The following is a 20,725-nucleotide window of genomic DNA, read 5'->3' on the forward strand; positions in this document are numbered from 1 at the left end:
AGTATTTCTTGATCCTAAAATAAAGTGCTATTAGAGAGTCCATATCCCACCAACTTATTTTATATAGATGGTTGAAATAAAACTGCATCCTATGAATTGTCAATTGTGCTCATTCCATAAAATAACATTCCACAAGATTAGAGTTGTTGCTCATTGTGCAGTTGAATACTTGATGGGAATTTTACCATGCCTTAATGTAATAAAAAATTATCAATTTAAGAATAATTGAAGAAAAATATACATAACTAAAACTAAATAAAATATATAGATTATAGAATCTAATTATAGTATGAAATTATAAAATACACATACTTGAAATTTATTTCATCATGAAACAAAAACCTAAACTATAACGACCATAAAATTGACCACCATCATAACTCCATAAATCAATTGATAGCATCCATAGTCAAACAAAAAAGAGTCTCAAACTAAAACAATATCCATATTCAAACAAAAAGCAAAAAAGGGTTCCAAACAAAATGTAACATAACAAGATAATACATCCAACAAATATGAGCAACGCAATACAAAAAAGTATACATTATCATGATTCAACTCATTACGATTTATGGGTTGGCATCAATATTGGCCAAGCATTGAGTTGATTAGACTTCATTGATGGAACTTGAGTTCATCACATCTTGTATAATTTTATCTAACTCGAGTTTCAAAATATCTATATTGAAATATTATAATAATTAATAATAAATCTATTCAAAATATAATAGCAGTGTAACTAATGAAAGTATGAAAGATATACCTTTTCTTTCAAACATCCAATCTCGAGTATAAATCAAGACCTCAATAATATTCGATTTGTATACTATGAAACTTATCAAGTACTCATCCATTAATACTAAAAGTAGATTCAGAAGTAACTATAGATATTGGAATAGTTAAAATATCACGCACCATAAGAAAGAGTTGAGGATATCGAAATTGATTGGCTTTCCAAAAATCAAGGATATCCAAACTAGACTTTCTATCAACTCTAGGCTCATCCAAATATAATTCTAATTGAGACTTTTATATAGTAGTCATAAAATCAAAACTTTTAAAGGTAACAAAATCCTATGTTGTTGAAAAAATAAAATAAGTTATGCATCAAAATAATACCATATATAAGGATAATAAATTTATTTTTGATAAAAAATTATGTATTGATCTTATGATTGATTTTGATGATTATAAAATATTGAATAGTTATGGTACTAATCATGTATTTTGAAGATGGATGTAGGATTTTTTAGATGCTCGCAATGAAGAAAATATCCATAAAAAAAATTTAGATGCTAAGCCAAAGCATTTAAAAGAATAAATTTTTATAAGTTTGGATGGCTCATTATGAAAAAAATAAAATTAAAAGAAGAAATATTATTTAGAAGTATTAGGATCAAGAAATTTTAAGTTTAGTAGGTTAAAATATGAAAAGAATGAAGTTGGACGATTTTGAGTCAACTTTGGAAGGTTTTGAGTTGACTTTGATACGTTGGCACCAAGTGGCACAGAACTGTATTGACTCCTAAAATGCTCAAGTTGACTCTCTCAAAAAAAGCAAAGAGTAAATTTTTTGAGTGCAGTCCTAGAGTTGACTCTTATAGTTCTCGAGTCGACTCCTACTCGAGTCGACTCTAGCTCTAATAACTAGTTTTATAGAAATTCAGATTTATGTCAAATAATCTCTAATGACTAGTTTGTGAGCTCCAATGGCTAGAAATGACTAGTTTAGCTCTTTTAAAGGATTTAAAGGCTTCCAAACTCAAGGTGGACCCAAGAAAAGAGGATTAAAAGAAAAAATACATCATTCTTTGGAATATTTATTGAATATCTTTGGGAAAAGAAAAAAGAAAGAAAAGTAGCGTAAGTTTTGAGTGACCCTTCAAGAGAATTCTTCATCACTTTTAACTACATCCTCTCAAGTATCAAAGAAAAAAAATCAAGCTTCAAAAGAGACATCCTTCAGCATCTTCTTCATACTTCAAAAGAGTTTTATTTTTTTATTTTCATTTGTACCAAAAATCTTATATCTTGTATTCTTGAGATTTTCTTTCAAGTTTCTTTAGGATGAAAGAAACTTGGGTTAGATTTATTCAAGTTTGAAATTGACTTAATATTTTAGTTTATGAGTATAAAAAATTAACTAGATTGATTGTGAATCTAAAAAATAATCGGTGTAAAGATTTTGGTGGGTGATCTCAAAAAATCAATTAAATTTGTTTGTAAGTTCGAATAAAATAAATACACTATAATCAGGTTGATTATAATGAAATTTCTAAAGAAAGCTTGGAGAGTAGATATAGGTGTGGGGTTGTGCCAAACTACTACAAATTTGTGATTGTTTGTATTGTACTTTACTTTTTTTATTTTACTTTCTTGCTTTGCATTCATAATTATCTTAATTTTGCTCTTGTAGTATACATTTCATAATCACTTAAGTTAGTTTAAATTAAAGCACATAATTATTTATTTGTTTGACTTAGTAGAAGCTTTTAAAGAACCCAATTCATCATCCCTCTTAGGTTGCTAATCTTTCTAAGTATCATTATGTTCTCTTAAAAGTATCTGCTTTTCTATATAGATCAAAAGTCTAACAAAAAATACTATTCTCCATGTCCCCATGACTTGATGTGCTAATTGTTGGAGCTTTAAAAGAAGAAACCATATATTGATTAAAGAGAGCAAACATACAATCATGAATATGTATGCTCTCGGTACAACCATTTTTATTTAACTTCTTATAACAATACTCCAACTAAATTTATATCGAGAATCCACAATTATTGCCATGGCAAAAATTAAACAATGATTTGACCAATACTTTTTGAATTTTGATATATCTACTATGCCATTTTTTGCATGAAAGCATCTGCACTCTATATCTCTTGCCTTAAAGTAAGCTTAACCAGAAAAATATAAAAAAATATAGTTTGATGCAGGATATTTAGCTCCAAAGAATACTAGAGTAGTATTATAGAATACATTCAATAACTTGCTAATCTTCTCAAATTTTCTCTACTCCTCTTCAGATGGACATTGCTTGTAATTAGAGTCACTTAATTTTAAATAAAAAAATATGATGGTAAACAAAAGCACTCTATAGCATCAGAAAAGTCAAATTCCATCTTGTAGGAACATCTTGCTTTGTCTTTTTTTTTTATAAAGAAACTTGTGTAACACATTCTAAAAATTTCTACTTCCGAACTTGTGAACCTCTGAGATATTTAATACTTTCATGAATATTGAAGATAAGTTCATCTATCTTCTTTAATCCTTCTTGTATAATTAAGTTGAGAATATGAGCACAACATAAGATATGGAAGAACTCATAATTTGAGTAAATTATATTCTTCACATTAAGTTAAATCTTTAGCATGTCAACAAAAATATCATTTATGGATACATTGTCCAAAGCCATGCAGTATAAATTTTTTTCATTCTCCCAATCAATTAACAAATCATAAATTATTTCACATAAAGACATACCAATTTATGGAGGAGGCATGAAGTAAAAGTTAAGAACTTTCTTTTCTAACATCCAATCTTTATCAATAAAATGAGTGGTTAAACAAAAGTACTCATCAGTAGTACTAGATGTCTACAAATCTGAAGTCAAACTTATTCTAGAAAGAATTAAGTATGGACAAATAATAAATTTTTTTTTTATATAATTTTTGCATATATATCTTTATAATATTCCTTGATACTAACTTGACATTCTCACAAATATAAGAGAGCAAAGATCTAATGTCTTCATACTCAATAAAATGAAATGGTAGATCATGCTTAATAATTGCATATGTTGCCAATTTATGAAATTTTTGAGATCAAATTTACTATAATACATAGATATAGACCCTAAGATTGTAATAGGATCATCTGTTTATATCACAGTTATTCATATAACTTTCTATATACATTTCAAATTTTTAATCCTAATCTTACCACCAAATACATATTCTATACCACACTTTATGCACTTGCATCTTTGGATTACTTCATTTATATAAAAAATTGATAAATGGGAGAAATTAACTTTCTTTTTCGTTTGTCATGATAGAACCACCTACTATAGCTATATTAGAACCAATGAGTATTGATTTATTTGTCTTATCATCATCACTCCCAAATCTATATCCATGGTGAACTCTTTATCCATCTATATCAAATAATTTGATTATATTAGAACACTAATCTAGAAAGAAAATGATTGGCATTCAAAAGAAAATTATACAATTTACTGTGGTGCTAGAATTACAAAATGCTAGATCTATAAAGAAAATTAATCATGCTACAGAAATTAAAAAAAATAAGAAACCAGTATACATAATTACTAAATAATTAGAAAAATAAGGAAGAGAAGATGAAGAGGAGGCTTAATTTTATTATTTAATCTATAGTTAAATTAAAACAGATATAATCGATTGCTTACAAAAGTAGACCATCGAGATTGTTGCCGTTAGAAATAACTGAATCAACAAAATCTAAATTCAAAATCATCATAGTCTCTTCATACAAATCTTAAAGCAATTTCATTTATGGCCGAAAGCCGATCTCAATATAAGTAGCTATAACAAGTTAACACAATAACAAATAATCTCAATTTTAATGGAGTCATTCCAAATCCAATAAGAAAAAAAAATAAATATAATAAACAATCAAAATTCTAGAATAATTTTATAATAGTAAATTATATAAATATCATAAGTTTACAAAAATATTACCCTAGTATATTAGACTTTATTAAAAATATTTTACATAAATATATCTATTTCTAATTTAAGTAGAGATTAGGGAAGACTCATCACTTTCATCAAGTAAATAAAAGGAGAAGTATCAAAGATAGAGGGAGAGAGAAGAAATATGAAAAGGTATTTTATAATAGCAATTGTTTAAAGGAAATAGGTTTCAGATCCTTATTTGATATAACAATTAAACCAAAACTCTCTCTAAATTTAAGAGGCTGAAAGAATACAACAACCTCCCAGAGTAAAGCTAGTCATCTAATGTCTCATAGAAACACATCTTATGACCTTCTAATTATATCAAGTGTCCAGTCACAATGAAAGTATTGAAAAACTATAAATACAGATAGCACATACTTCTGAATCATTTTTCCATGCAGTCTTCTTTAAGATTAGACCACATTTGAAAATTAAGAAATAAACTAAACACTTCATAGAATTAAAATTTAGAGGTTTCACTACCTTTTAATTTATTACTTATTTTTTTATCTTGCATTTACTAATTCATCTTTTTACACTTTATGTTGCATTTCAATTACTCTATATAATCAATTTACTAGCAAGCAATATAAGAAAAGTAAAACAGCTGCCAATGTCTATAGCTAAGAAGAAGTTAAAGAGTGGACGATCCAAAGCTATAATGAGATAACTACTCCAAAAATTACAAGAGCATCCAAAAATGTTGATATTTAAAAAAAAAATCACTTAAAAATTCATTAAAGAAAGGGGGCTTTTTGAAATGGGGTCTAAGAATCCTGAACTCTCTTGCACACACTCACCCCCCGAAACAACAACCTAAAAAAGGAAAACAAAATCAAATATATCAGCAAAAAATCATAGGAACTGATGCTAATCTTTGATGTAAGGATTAACCAAGCTTCAAATAAAATCCTAAAGTGAAGAAAATGATTCAAAAAAATTAGGGCTAAAATGATACCTGGATCGAAATGGAGAGGAGAAGAGAGAGGGAATGAACTTTTTAGATCTCCTATAGTTCTTGATCTCTAGTGGATTGATAGAGATTAAAGAGTGGATTAAGACTAGGATTGGGCAGGTTCTACTACCTCTAGATTTATTCATGAAGAAAATCATAGACAGGTTAAATAGGTTGAATCATCATAGACAGGTTAAACAAGTTATTCAACCTGACCTGATCCAATCCTAAAGTTAAATAGATTAAATAGGTCAGACACCTGAAACTTGAACTTGGCCCAAATAGTAAAAGGTTAAACAAATCAATCCGTTTATTATCCAAACCTATTTATCCAAATCTAAACCTATTTATGGTAGGTTGAACCTGGATTGAGTTGGCGAGTCATGTCATATTTTGCCACCCCTAATTCAATATCTCATATATCCTTACGGCATCTTTAAACTCCTTATGCTTATCAAACTTTATTTAAGAGTTTTGGGTCTTTCAAATCTATTCTAATATTTAGCTCTTCAAAGTTTTCACCACTTCTTCAAACATCATCACCATCAAAATTAGAATAATCAGATTAAGGCATGTTTCCTTATATCATATCCTTTAAGAACTGATTAAATGGATCTAAGTCTTATACGTGTACATCTTTGCCTCAAAATTACTATCAAAGTCACTAATATCACCAACTCCCTCAATATTTATATCCACAAAATCATTAACATAATTAGCATTATTAGGATCGATATTAGTATCACTATCAAAACATTACCACCAACATTGTTGCACTAGTATGAGCATCATTATCAATACTTATCAGCTTTTTTTTCAATATTTATATCCACATTATCAATAGCATCAATATTACCATGAGCACTCACATTCTTATCCTTTTCGAAATGATTTGTATATTGAGCCATATTTATGACTTCAAGCATATCCATGTGATGTTAATATAAAGATGCACTATCCCCCCATGGTTGACTTGATTGAATATCTTAAAAACTTGCTAGTCACTATATAAAACTTTAAAGCTATGCTTTTTCTGGTACCTCATAGCGCACTTTTTTTACATTATTGTAACTCAACTAATTGAACTCGTCAATCTTACCAATATATGATACTTTGTCTATATCGATATCTTCTACCTCTACTGCTGATCCACCACTATAATCAAATATAGGATGGTTGACAAATGAGCCAAATAACAATTATAATAACTATATCTACATGTTGCAAAGGATTAAAAAATTCATGTAAATGTTATATAAAGATACTAAAGAATTTCTAAGCAAGGCACAAGAGATCCAACTAAACCATTAGATAATAACCTAGAGCAGACATTATGGGTCTATTAATTATCATATAATAAGCCTTTTCCAAAACAGACATAAGGGGTTCTATAGCAGGCAGAAGCAGACATTAGGAGTCCACTAAAGCATTACATAATAGATCTTTTAGCATACCAAGATATATGCCAAATATTTTAGCATTTTAGCATCCAAAAGTAGGGATTGGGGACAACTAAACATATAAAATGCCAAAATCTTGTGAAAAAATAACAACATTGAAACAACTATTCTATAGCTGAAATATAGATCCTCACATGCAAAATTCCTAATGTTTGTAATCATAAACTTATTTTCTTAATGCTGAACTTTTCTAGTTGTCGCTGTATCTTTGATTTGAAAAAATCCTAAATGGGAAATATTATGGTAGTCCTTTTTTCATAGCGATGGTGGCATTCCAATGGAGAATGAGTAGATGGTAGATTTTGTTGATCAAGTTGCAACCTTGGCAAATCAAGAAATGGTCGCCATCAAAGAAGAAGACTTGGAACTATCGGGTTGCAAGGGATGAAAATATAGAGTAGAGTTAGATGAATCTCCTTCATTTCAAATATAATTGACTTTTGCCCATTTTTAATTTGCCATCTTAGATACTTATAAGATATGTGCAGTCATGTGACAGCCATGGACAAAGAAGCATTGAGCTCCATCTATCTATTTTTCTAATTTTGCTCAGTTTTTTCATTTTATTGATTAAATTGACACAACTAAAATTTACTTGACTCGATTGCTAGCATCCTTAAACTTCATTATATAAAAATATATTTTCTCTATATTCTAATATATAATGCCAATTTTGGGAGTTTGTGTTAGAGATGGGATGGCACACAGTATGAGAAAATTGTGGCCTTTTATTCATCCACTATTCCTCCGATGGTATTTTTATTAGTTCCTCCCTTCTCGACCATGTACATTATGTATGCAGCATTCTATTTCTTAAAGAAGGCCAATCTCAGATACTTTCATTTGGGCCTAGGTAAGGTCAATCCATTCTCATTTTAGCAAAAAATAAGTCTGATGATATTACATGATCAATAACAGTCTAGCTCAAAGCTGATATAGTGACTAGGATATACTTTGCAATTTCTTGATATAATCAGGCCAACTTCAGTCCAACCAATCTAAAAGCCAGACTAAGTTGACTAAAAATAGCAATTCTCTAAGGTTACACATCACACAATGTACCAAATGAAATCTCATAACTTGGCTAGATAATTGTTAAGTTTGATGGTCATCCTAAGTAGACCTAAGTCCACGTATCTTGAGCTGTGACGCTATTGCTTCACATGAAAAATATTTCTTCTACTATGCCAAGAGTTAAAGCTCATAGTAATAATTTGGATGATTATGGTGTGATCCAACATGGTTAAAGCACAATCTAAATGGATATAGCATGTACCTTGATATTTATTACATGATCTCAATTCGTTACGGCACGATCTTAGATGGATGAAGAGTGATCTCAAGGGTTCCAAATCACATGGGTATATATACATTCAAATTCCCTCCATATTTATAAGCCTCTCATCTCTCCTATTCTGACCCTTATCCTTCTTTCATATCATCATAAAATCTTCTCTGATTTGAGTATTGGAGGGGCCTAGTTGGAGCCAACTCTAGCAAGTTCTTTGACCTATTATTATTTTGTAGATCGATGGAGGCAATCTATATCAGCAATATGAAAAGCAACAGCCACATGTTCAATATTAATTTTTTATGAAAAATATCATATGAAATTGGATATTTATTTTAAGTAGGTTTTAAAGCTAAAAAGTTATGCACTTACTACCAGTTTTTTGTCTTACATGAGCAGATGATGAAATATTTTGTTTGATCACATTAGAACTTGCTTTCAGATGCAAATAATAGGATCAGATATTTTCAAACTATGAAACTATGAAATATTATTATTTTAAGAATCTAGTGTTTCTTCGAGAACATGAAACTTAGCATTTTTATTGATCTAACATGTACCTTTAGTTGAAATTGTCTATTGACTGATTTATTTCTCAATAAACGATTGCTTCTTCATGATTTTTCTTAAAAATTTGATTTTCTTTTATTAGACCAAGCATTCATATTAGTCTGATATAAATACAACTAAGAGAATTAGAAAGCAAAATATGATGGAATAGTGTAGAGTGACTTTTATTCCGATCTACAACACCTCTTCTGCATGATTAGTGATATAGGAGACAATTCAATCTGCAACATAGTTCACCTTATGATAAACATGCTCAATATCCAGAGAGACACACCCAGTTACCAATCCCCAAATGTGTTGGAGGAGTGGGTGCTGGTAGCAGTCTTCATCTGCCCCTGAATCCAACTGACCATCATGGTTGGATCCTCCTCAATGATGAGGTGGTTGGCTCCCAAAAATAGCCTTGCATATGAAATACCAGACCAAACCACTCTCTACTCAACTCCTAGGATGGTGGCATTTAAGAGATGGCTACCACCAGTAATCACCAACTTATCCAGCTCTGCTACAACTCACATTGCCAACAAAGTTAATCTTGGGAAAATTCAGGAGTGGGGACTCCCAACTAATGAAAACCAAATGCTCATTGTACGAGCATAGAAGAAGCCCCAAGTGTTCGAATAATCAAGGCCACAAGTGAGAGAGATGGGTGGGCGATCTCAGCAGCTTATTTTAGGGCTCTCTCCATGATAAATCTCGTTACCAATCTTATTAACTAGAAAATAATACTATTCCTTATTAGTCAAATATGCTAAGCAATATAAGCAGCTCTAATGCTGGACACTCGTGATGTCTCGATACTATTGCTTCATCACAAGGCCTCAAGGAACACCTAAACTGGCAGCGCATCACAAGGTCTCAAGGAATACCTGAACTGGCACCGCTGCCTGAACAATCAGCGGGAAGAAGTTAGTCAAACACCAACCCCTACAACTCTTGAGTACAAAAGTAGGATGTGCTCTATAGTCTTATCCTCTAGCACACAGCATGGACAAGTAGATGGAAGGTCCATGTCTCTACCCCTCACCACAACCTAAATAGGAAGGTGGCTCTAAGCAACCTTCCAAACAAACTAACTATCTCTCGGATGAACCTCGAGTCTCCAGAACTAAACACCCTCTAGCTTCCTAACCAACAAGCCTTCTATACAGGTCATAGAGGTCTCTATCCATTACCCTTGGGCCGTAGATTGAACTCCAGACTCTTACAGCTAGACTATCATGAATGGGATCGCCTAGGATAAAACCCTCTCAATCAACTAATCACCAAACAACCAGGTCGCTAATGCAATCTTCCAACCCTTCTCCTTGGAATGGAGCAAATCATAGATCTGCAGAGACTTCCTGACCTCCACACTAACAAATGTCAGCCAGTGACTCAATGGAAGGTCCATGATCCATAGGTCATGAAGAAAGTCGACCATCAAGCCATTGCCAATCAACCATTGAGTTTGGGCTATGACCTTTGAAGCAAGAGCCCATATGAATGAGCTACACAAACCAGCCCAAATGTCATCACAGGATGTCCGTACTCGGTCCTCATTACTACACTCCGAAGACTATCAGGATGAAGAAAGAGCTATGCAGCATGTTTAGCGATCAAGGCATCACATCTCACTAGCAAGAACTAAATGTCAATACTCCCTTCACTGGTCGGCTAACAGGTTACATCTCATGCCACTCACTTTACCCCCTCCTAGCTATAAGGACCATAGAAGCTTCTAAATAATTATTTGAACTTCACCAAGTAAGTCTTTTGTAGAACCGTATTAAACAGCATATAAATAGGAATAGAGTTAAGAATAGACTTCGTTAGTGTAACCCTATCCATCATAGACAACAGTCTGGCCTATCACCCTTTAATGCAATCTCAGATTGACAATTCTATGCATGAGCACTCCATCCTCCATAGTCTCTGATTAGTGATAGGAACACCTAGATAGTGTAGTGCCCCTCTTGCTCCATAATACCCAATTGTGCCCTGATTACATTCTTTAACTGAAGCTTAGTCTTTGGGTGTACACATCATACTTAAGGATATTCATCTTTTGTCCATAGGTTAGGTAGTATTACTTAAGAATCCTCATAAAGCCGCAACATTTCAGATCGAAGTCTAATTCAATAGCAAGCAATCATCTGCAAAGAGTAAATATGAATTTGGCTGGGCCTCTAGATTTGGCACATAGGGATCTAAGGCTTACTTTAGAGACACAGCCACAAGGCATGGGACAGAGTGTTAGTACAAATAATGTGGATAAAGAGGGACCTTAGCAAAATTCAATAATAGACTGGAAGAGCTGCATTGGAGTGTTGTTGATTAGGATGTAAAAGTCGGGGCCTGGACAACTCAGGATCCAACCGATCCATTGATTATGGAAACCATAGCTCTCCAAGGCCTGATGAAGAAACTGCTAGCTCATGCAGTCATATGCTCTCTCCATGTCGGATTTGATAGCCATGAGACAACGATGTACCAAAGATCTTTATAGATCATGCATGAACTTCTAAGCTATCAACATATTGTTGGAGATTGTATGGTCACTAATAAAAAATCTTTCTGCTCCAAAACAATAAGGCAAGGGAAAAATAGTTTCATCCTATCCACCATGATCACAAACCTTATACAAGATGGTACATAAGCTAATCAATCTATACTAGCTCGGCTTCGAGGTGTCCTGCCTCTTTGGGAGCAAAATGATAAAACTCTATTTTCAAGCCAAACATCCATCCAGTGGCAAAGAACTATCAGAACTAGTATTTGATGATGACCCAATATCACCTAAAGAAAAGGAGAGAAAAATATCCAATCTAGGTACTTGGTCCACCATGGACCAAATAGCTCTATAAACCTCCTCCTCTAACACAATCCTGACTAGGGAGGCATTCTCTTGATCAGAAATAAACTGGTAGAGGTCGGACATGCAAAGGAACTAGCCCCACCCAAGCTAGCCATCCATCTCAATCTGAAAAAGCTAAGATCTCATGTCTGACATCCTCCGCACTATTGACCCATTGCCAAGGATCGGATCCAGTTTCTATGCTACTTAATGATCGTGAAATGGTGAAACAAGCCAGTGGTCCTATTACCTTCCTTGATCCAATAAATTCTTGATTTTTATCTCCAAAAATTATCTTGCTACCTCAATAACGAGTGGTATAAGGAGAGCTTCCTTAAGAGAATGGTTAAATCAGTCTTGGTAAGCCTAACCTCCTTATGCCCCCTTAGCTGAAGCTTGGAGATTGTGGCCTCAACATCCTCCAACCTCTTGAAGATATTGCCAACCTCAACCTAGTTCCACCACTATAGCTTATATCTCGTCAACTCTAACTTTGAGTCATCCAGTATTTGGCATCACCTCACACCAATAACTTTTAATTAAATCTCTTGCACAATATTCTAGAAGTAGGAGTAAGAGAGCCAAAACTTCTCAAAGTAGAAAGGGCTTTAGTGAGTGAAGGCAACATCAATATTCATTAGCACTGGGCAATGATCTGAAGTAATTCTCGAAAGGTGAAGTACGTGATGACTTGGAAATAGCTTTATCCAGTTGGTCATGGTAAAAGCTCTATTGATCCACTCCCACACCCTGGCTCTACACTATTGATTATTGCACTAGATAAATCTAGGCCAGAGAAGTCCAAATCAAATAATCTGTTCATTGCAATGAACTCCCAAAACTCTCTGATCTCAATATTGTCAGGGCCTACCCCTCTCTTCTTTTGGGCCCATCAATATCATAGTCGAAATCACCAACTATCAATGAAAGAACATCAGACCTCACTCCACAACACTCATCATTTCCTATACTCCATATATTAGCATAAATGCAAGATAATAGCCAAGGAGTCCCATTAATCTCAAAAATTACAATGATAACTTGCTAATTACACTTGTGGAATATGTTAGCACTAACTACACCGTCCCTTCAAACTACAATGATGCCCCCCCTCCCACACGACCTCAAGATTCAATGGCATAGAACCCCAAGAATCCTAAGAAATGATACTGAGCTCAGGTAAGACTATTTCTCCAAAAGTATATGCATAAGCTAGGATATGTTATTGAATAACTCTTCTAAATATAAAATTGAAGGAGGGCTTTCCTGCCCTCTAGATGTTCTATATCAAAATCTTCATCGAAGAATACAACTAAAAGTGGGGGGGGAGAGTCCTCTGAGCAGGCATGACTGTCAGAATCTGGACCCACATTTTCTTCCAAGATAGCCTCTGCACAATCTCTCTCCTCCTCCAAAACAACCCTCACATGATCCACCACTAGATTATGGTCCATTTAAGCATGATGGCCTAGCCCACTTGAAGTGATCTTTTTTTCATCTTCCATCTTGCCTAATTCTTGCTGCCTACTCAAGCAACTACCACTTGAAATCAAGTATACAGTGGCTGTCAGTTGTTAGTGCTCACCACCCTATTGTGGCCTCTCACCATTGATGATGCCTACTTGTCGCCTTCCACAAATGAGCACTTTGTAGATTAGGCAGATGAAGAGTCCATGATCCTTGTTAGCAGAATCTTTTCAAGGATGGCACAATTGGCCTAGGTGCTACACCACTCTCTTTAACTCGAGGGCATCCTTTCTCTTCTTCTCCGATAACAGTGCAAGCAGGCAGCACAAGGACTTCACCTCACAGTCGGCCATGATCCCCTTTCCCATAATCGAACTGGTCCCAGGCTTCATTCTTGGCCCAAGGTAGTCAACTCATGCTCATTGGGCCCTTGTAGTGGGCTCCCATGGATCTTCCCTTGTGGGGTTTTGCTTGGGCTCCAATCCTCTTCAAATTAGGGTAGCCCACCTCCACCATTACTAGGTTGCATGGGTTTGCGTTTTCCTCCCAGTCTAAGTCCATAGGATTCTCATTTGGGCCTGCATCCATTAGTGCCTCGAATGTTGACCTAGCCTCCGACATAGACTCGCTCGATTTCACTCAGCTAGGTTCAAGCTCCCCCATTTGCATATCTAGCAATCGATGACAAGCAACTTTGTTTGGCTTCTACCACTTATTTGAGTCAGATGGCGACTAAGGGGAGCTCAGCTTTTTTCTCAAAGAACTTAGCCTGGATGAAGATGAGGGCGAGTTAGGGTTGGATGAGTCCAAGTTGGACATGGTCTGCTTCCTCACCTTCATCCTAGCTCTAGGTGCCCAAGGTTGCCCAATCCAAGAGGTGACAACCATAGGCTAAGTCTTGGACAATCATCGGCTATCGGAGCACTATCCCCAATGTCGTCAAGTCTTGGATTGCCCCCACCTTCCACCACCATTAGAGAAGGGGTCCCCTAGTTCCGATTGGTTACAAAATTCTTCAATTGAAGCATCCATCTCTGAGTTGGGGTTTGTTTGAGGGAACCGATGGCAATTGTTGGTGTGCCCTAGTTGGCCACATTGATATCAGATAGGGAGAATATTTTTGTGCATGAATGGATGCCAGAAGACACCCTTCTTCCCCCTTATCAAAACTCTTGGGCTCAGTGGCTTTGCTAAGTCGATCTCAACCAAAATCCTTGCATATCCCAACTTCTAGAGTTGGTCAGTGAAGTCATCTATTGCTAGTGGCTTCCCCATCTCAACTATGATTCCCAGAATGGTCGGTGTTTTCCAAATTGGTAGCCTAAGGAGCCTCAACTACATCACCATCTATCAGATAATGTTCATCCCAAGGATGAAATTGGGCACCTAGGGCTCTATGGCCAGCAATTGTTCGACCATGAACTATGGACCATCTTTAATTATGGCCCCATAGTCTACCTTCGATCAGAAATGGAGAAGCTAGTGATCCTCCATTAGGGAGTATGCCTCCATGTCATATTATAACTTCCCTTTCTCCTTGCCCTCCTTTGTGATCCATTCCATTGGCACACCCCGACCCAGGCTTCAGATCAGCATAACGATATTCTCCCACTACTTCCTCAATTCCTTCATCTTTGGCTTCAGAAACTCTAGAACTTTAGTGAAATATCGTTGAAGCTCAATAATCTTACGTGAGATCTATAATGACTGCTGAGAATGACACTGGACAACCTTCACCAAACAGTTTCTCTTAATGGATCCTGATGAGGACCAAATGCTATCACTCCCTTCTCCAGCTTTTATCTCCATTTCAAGTACTCAGTCACTGATGCTCACAATGTGCTTGATGAAATATCCAAATCTATACAATTACATTAAAGGAGAAGCCAGAGCTCTCCCGAAGCAACAAGCGTTGCAAATCTGTGGCACCACATGTCTAGAATATAGAGTTTCATGTGTCCCGCATCCAATAGCACAGTTGATCCCCTCTACGACTAGGTCACCCTCATATAAAAAAATATATAAAAAATTATGATGCATTTTATCTTGGATTGGATTCACATTGCGGCTGCTCTAAGGACATCTAAAAATAATAATTAAAAAAAAAATGCAGCGGCCTTATCTCGGTTAACCTAGCATTTAAAAATGAGAAAAGGAACATGTTCTTTCCATGCATTTGCCAAGCTACAGCACCTATCGTCGGCATTAATTGTACGATAGGACTCAAAAGAATAAAGTAATCTTCAGATAACCTTTTGTCTATAGATTCAAAAAGAATGATATTCTGCAAATATTAGATAAGATTTGGACAAAAGATCGATGGAGGTGACTGTTCAATCGGATAGGCAGATCGATGGAAGGGATTGTTCGATCAAAGAGGTAGAAGATAAGATGTAATGGAGGGCGGCCATAGAAGGAGGATGGGTTATAAATACCCCTCTTTGGTATTGGGCAACATATGTGGGTGGAAGACAAGATATTTAGGTGAGATCTTTCACTATAGGCAATTTTTTTTTGGTATTATTTTCATCAGACTATATGGAGTGGTTGCTGCAAGTGTGCTGCAACCGTCTCTTCCCCATACTGTTTCATCTGAGAAAGGATAAGCTTCGATCCAAATTGAGGTACCGTTCTTCAGCCCTTTCTCCATCAGAGCTACGGGAGGTTGCTGCATTCTTTGGCAACCTTCCTTCTCTCTTGCTGCATCATATGTGAGATAGGGTTATTGTGATCAACGTGGTTGCAGGACCACCACTGATCATGGTTTGGAAAGATTGCTGTGTGCAGTAGCCTTCAATTTCTTGAGATCATCATGCATGGTGGAAGGGTGGAATTGAAAAAAGGAGAGAAGAAAGTGAAGGATCGGGATGGTTGCTGAGCTCCAGCACCCTCGGTCCTTTTTTTTAATCTTTATTTTTTTGATAAAAAAAGGTTCCTGGCTTTCGATCCGAAGAAATGTGCTTCAAATTTGGATTAGGGCATACGGGTTTCGACTTTAATGAACGAACTAAAGGGTTGGATCCGAAGGATCCATCACTAAATAACAGACCAAATGGATTTGGGCTATCGGGTGATAGGTTATTTGGGTTTTGAATTGGGCTGAGTCGGAATAGATTTTTGGTTTGATTTTCCCAGGTTGGATTAGCCTGGGTGGTTGGTTTTAGCCTAGGTTTCCCAATAGGGTTCATCTAGGGCTTAGGATCATGGTTGGGTCCCAAAAGGGTTTGTCCAAGGCTTAGGATCGTGGTTGGGTCCTTGATCAGGGATAGCATCAGGCTTTCTAGGCTAAGCTTAATGGTTGGGCTTAGCTTGATTTTCCCAATAGGATCCAGTCTGGACCTAGGGTCAGGGTAGGATTAGGACATCTGGGTTGCATCAGGGAGTCTGGATTAGGTTATGGTTGGATTGAGTCAGCTTTTTCTGATGGAGTTCGATCTGGGTTTAGGGTCAGAATTTAGTTTCTGATTGGTGTCAGTATCAGGGAGTCTGGGTTAGGTTAGGGTTTGGCATACGGAGGTGGCACGACGGCGGAGGTAGGGGGTGGTGGGTGGTGAGGACCAAGGATAGGGGGATCGAAATGGTGGTTAGCAGCTTGGCCTCCAGTGTGGATAGGGATAAAGATTTGTTCCATAAGGATGGCAATGATAGTGGGTTAGGGCTAGGGTTATATTTTGGTGCTAAGATTTCGATGATAGATGTCGGGTCATCGAAGGGTTAAGGTTGGCATTAGTAGGGTCCAGATTAGGGTTAGGGTTCAGATTAGCGATGGTGTTTGGGAGGGTTAGGATTAGCATCGGGGTTCGGGTAGGGGCCAACATTGGGGTTATGGAGATGGGAATTGCAAAGGAGATGATTGGTAGGAAATGAAGACAGGAGAGTCAAACAAAAAATAAAAAAGAAAAAAAAGAGAGATGTGGTGTTGGATCCAAAATCCGTGGAGGAAGAAGGGAAATGAGGTGATGGAAGGTACTAGAGGCAGAGACTGTATCAATGAGCCAGTACCTTTAGGCTCCTTGGTGTGCATCATCAGCTGGTCGAATCGACAAAAAAAGGAGGGCATCCGATGAGGGTGAGCTCTCGAGTGCAGATCCAGTGGGTGATCGCAGGCCGACGAAGGGCTTTGGCGGTGGAGCGGTGATCGGGAGAAAGGGGGTGAAGGAGGCGACGAAGTGGATGGGTTGAGAGGTGGCGAAGTGAAAGGGTTGAGAGAGAAGACCGACATCCGATGAGTGACGAGCGCCGGTTGTGGTTCCGACGGGCGATCGTGGAGGATAAAGGGCTGCGGTGATGGGGGGGAGAGGGGTGTAGCATATTTTGGGGAGGCGATGGGATGGGTTATTTAGGAGATAAGGTAGGGATTTTTAGGGTGCGCCCATATGAAGTAATTTATGCGTGCATGATGCATAAAAGAATGCATAGCTCCTTTTAAGGCCCAAGGGACCCCATATAAAAAATATGTAGTTGCTAGTATAAAAAGGTTTATGCAGAATGCTCCACGCTTTTGTTTTTTTCTTTGGATTTTATGCAGCCATCCTCGTATCTGTTTTATGCAGAAATTATGATAGACATATATAGCTATTCTTTTTTTTGGTAAATTTTTTTTGCAGAAAAAAATAACAAGATAAATGCTATGCCATAGTAAATTGTTTTGTTTTATTAAAAAAATATTAACATAGAATATCAAAAAAAATTGGCAATCAAAAAAATAAATATGTTTATTACATATTTTTTTGGGGTTGATGCTACCATGAATTCATTAATTTCTTTTTTACAAATTGCTCATTAACATGAATTGAAAAGGGATGAAACTTTTTTTTTTGATTGTACGAAAATTGAGGAAAAAAATGTTAAACAATTTTTTTCGAATCTATATTATCGAGCATTAATTTTTTTTACAAAAAATAGACTACTTATTAACACAAATTATCGATGAAAGTAATTTTTTAAAAAAAGAAATGGGAGATCGAATATGCTAATGAAACTTTTTTCCTTAATATATAAGCATGAATTGATTAAATTTTTAAAACAAAATTCCCACCATGTCTTTTGGTTGAATCTATTTGTTGAAATAAATTAAAAAAAAGACCAGATAAATGCTGTACCATGGTAATTTATTTTTTTAAAAAAATTAACATAACATACCAAAAAAAATTGATAGAAAAAAGAAGCTTATTAAATATTTTTTTCCCTTAGATGCTACCATGAATTGATTAAATACTTAAAAGAAAAACCACTTTTGTGGAATATATTGGGTGATTGGATTGAATAGTTGATTGGATTAGGTGGTTGACATTACTGGGTGTTATCAAAGATGAAAAAAAATTATCTCTTTACCTCACTAGGTAGCAGAATATATTTCCTTGGCTTTAAAATTTACTTGATCTGATTGCCTTTATTTTTTTGGAATTCCAAATACTGATATTCAACCTCTTATCACTGCAGACATGTTTAGAGTCAAAATTTCATCGAAGGTCATCCTCGAGGAGATAATCGATAGATTAGACATGCATAAATCGATTTATGGATTAGAGATCCAGGATGATGGATTGTTCAAAATGTTCGTCAAAATTGTGCTCGAACAAGTGAATGATTCCCGACTTGGGTCTTTGGATGCATGATCCTAAAGAAACAGAGGAATGATTCCCGGACTTTGAAGATAAGAAATTTTATCGTTGCATGTACGGACAAATTAACGATGCATATGACCAGCTTGGATATGAACGTAGGTAGCTGCATTGGGAGTACGATCTGTTCGTTGATCAATATAAGAGGTTACTGGATGGCTATAGTACTCTGTCAAAAGAAGTTGAAAAATACAACAAATTGTTCCACCGGATGCTGAATCATCGATGGGTGAAAATGATGTGTAAGACTGGAGGTAGATATCTTGGGAGTATTTTTGTTATATGTGCCTGGAACATATATTTCTAGGGTTTAGGTATGTCATGTAGGGATGAACGAAAAATGTTTTGGGGATATTATAGTGCATGGTTCCTTGCAGTGAATGAAAATATTTTGGGGGTATCATAGTACTTGGTTTAATGCAGCGTTCTTTCATGATTTTGATTGACCAAGTTCTCCTCTTTCTCACACATCTGTGATTCGAATGTGGCATTTTTTGGATTCCCCAATAATATTTCCATATATTTGGTCAAATGAAGAAAAAATATCGTTGGTTTGGTCTGTATTCTTTTTAGGGGGGAGGAAAAATGGGGTCATGCATATCTTACTTCATTTTTTTAAAGAAATAGCAATAGCATGCCAAAAAAAATAACATAGAATGTAGCATGATGATCCTCGAAACTAGAAATAACCAAAAAAAAATTACGATTGTTTACATAGAATGTGTTGTTATATATATCGGATCCTTGACCATTAAACAAATGCTTTCATTTATGTAAGAAATTAACATTAGATTTTTTGAAATATTCTGCTTCTCATCAACTTTTTCAGATTTTTTTTTGGTCCTGTCATTCTCTGTAGGCCAATCTAAACTTGAAGAACCTGTTCTGTGACCTGTTTACTGTATTAGGTACTTGCTAAGATGCTTTTATGTTTCTTTCACCTTAAACATTTCTCTGGATTGCACTGCTTACCATTTGCCTTGGAATTTAGGCTTCAAAATCTCTTTAAATTTTTTTGTTTATTATTCTGCATACATACTATATACCTTGATTCTTTATTTATATTTTCTAACTTTTTTCATTCAGCAGAAAAAAAATTGGTTACTTATTTTTATTTTCAAAATTTTTCATTATCGTAAAAAAGAAAAATATTTGGTGAACAATTTGGATTGGAAGTCTTTCTGCATCTAACTTATTCCTCTGTACTATAGAATGAGTTCAAGGGAAATCCATAGGGAGAATCAGATGGGAGGATGGATATCATTGCTCCATGGGGAGCTAGAATATTATTTAAACCACTAAGGTGCAGGAGCAATGCTGGTGTTAATAAAAAATATCGACATATACATTGTCATTCTATCATTAACGATCAAGAAAATTTATATACCATTGCATACGAAAGCTTTGATAGTGTCGATCAAAATAGAGTATCCGACTCAGGTTTGAACACATATACATCGATAGATGAACATGGTATCTTGGAAGAGGATCTTACAGTAAATATAGAACAAGGTATCATCTATTATATGTCATCTAAGCTATATATATTCTAATATTATAGTAATTTTTTAATCAAAATCAAATTTGTTGAATGTTTGTTTTGATAACCTGTTAGGTGATCGAGAAGATTTCGGTCCAACTCTTTCCTTCAGACAAAGTAAGCTATTTGGCAATAACACAATTTCCCTCTCATCCTTCTCAAATATCGAGAAAAACTAAAGTAGGTTTGTGTCTTCCGTTTCTTAGTTGATGTTGTAGGTGTCTTTGTCGAACCATTAAACATTGGGATTTCAAAGCA

At 35.3% G+C, this 20,725-nt stretch overlaps 1 pseudogene; it reads right to left on the reverse strand.

Annotated features, from left to right (window-relative positions):
• Window positions 1-846: 846 nt before the first annotated feature.
• LOC109504854 (zinc finger BED domain-containing protein DAYSLEEPER-like) lies at window positions 847-10,542 on the reverse strand (annotated as a pseudogene).
• Window positions 10,543-20,725: the final 10,183 nt, after the last annotated feature.

Source organism: Elaeis guineensis, chromosome 11 (assembly GCF_000442705.2).
Source record: "Elaeis guineensis isolate ETL-2024a chromosome 11, EG11, whole genome shotgun sequence".
Classification (NCBI taxonomy): Eukaryota; Viridiplantae; Streptophyta; class Magnoliopsida; order Arecales; family Arecaceae; genus Elaeis; species Elaeis guineensis.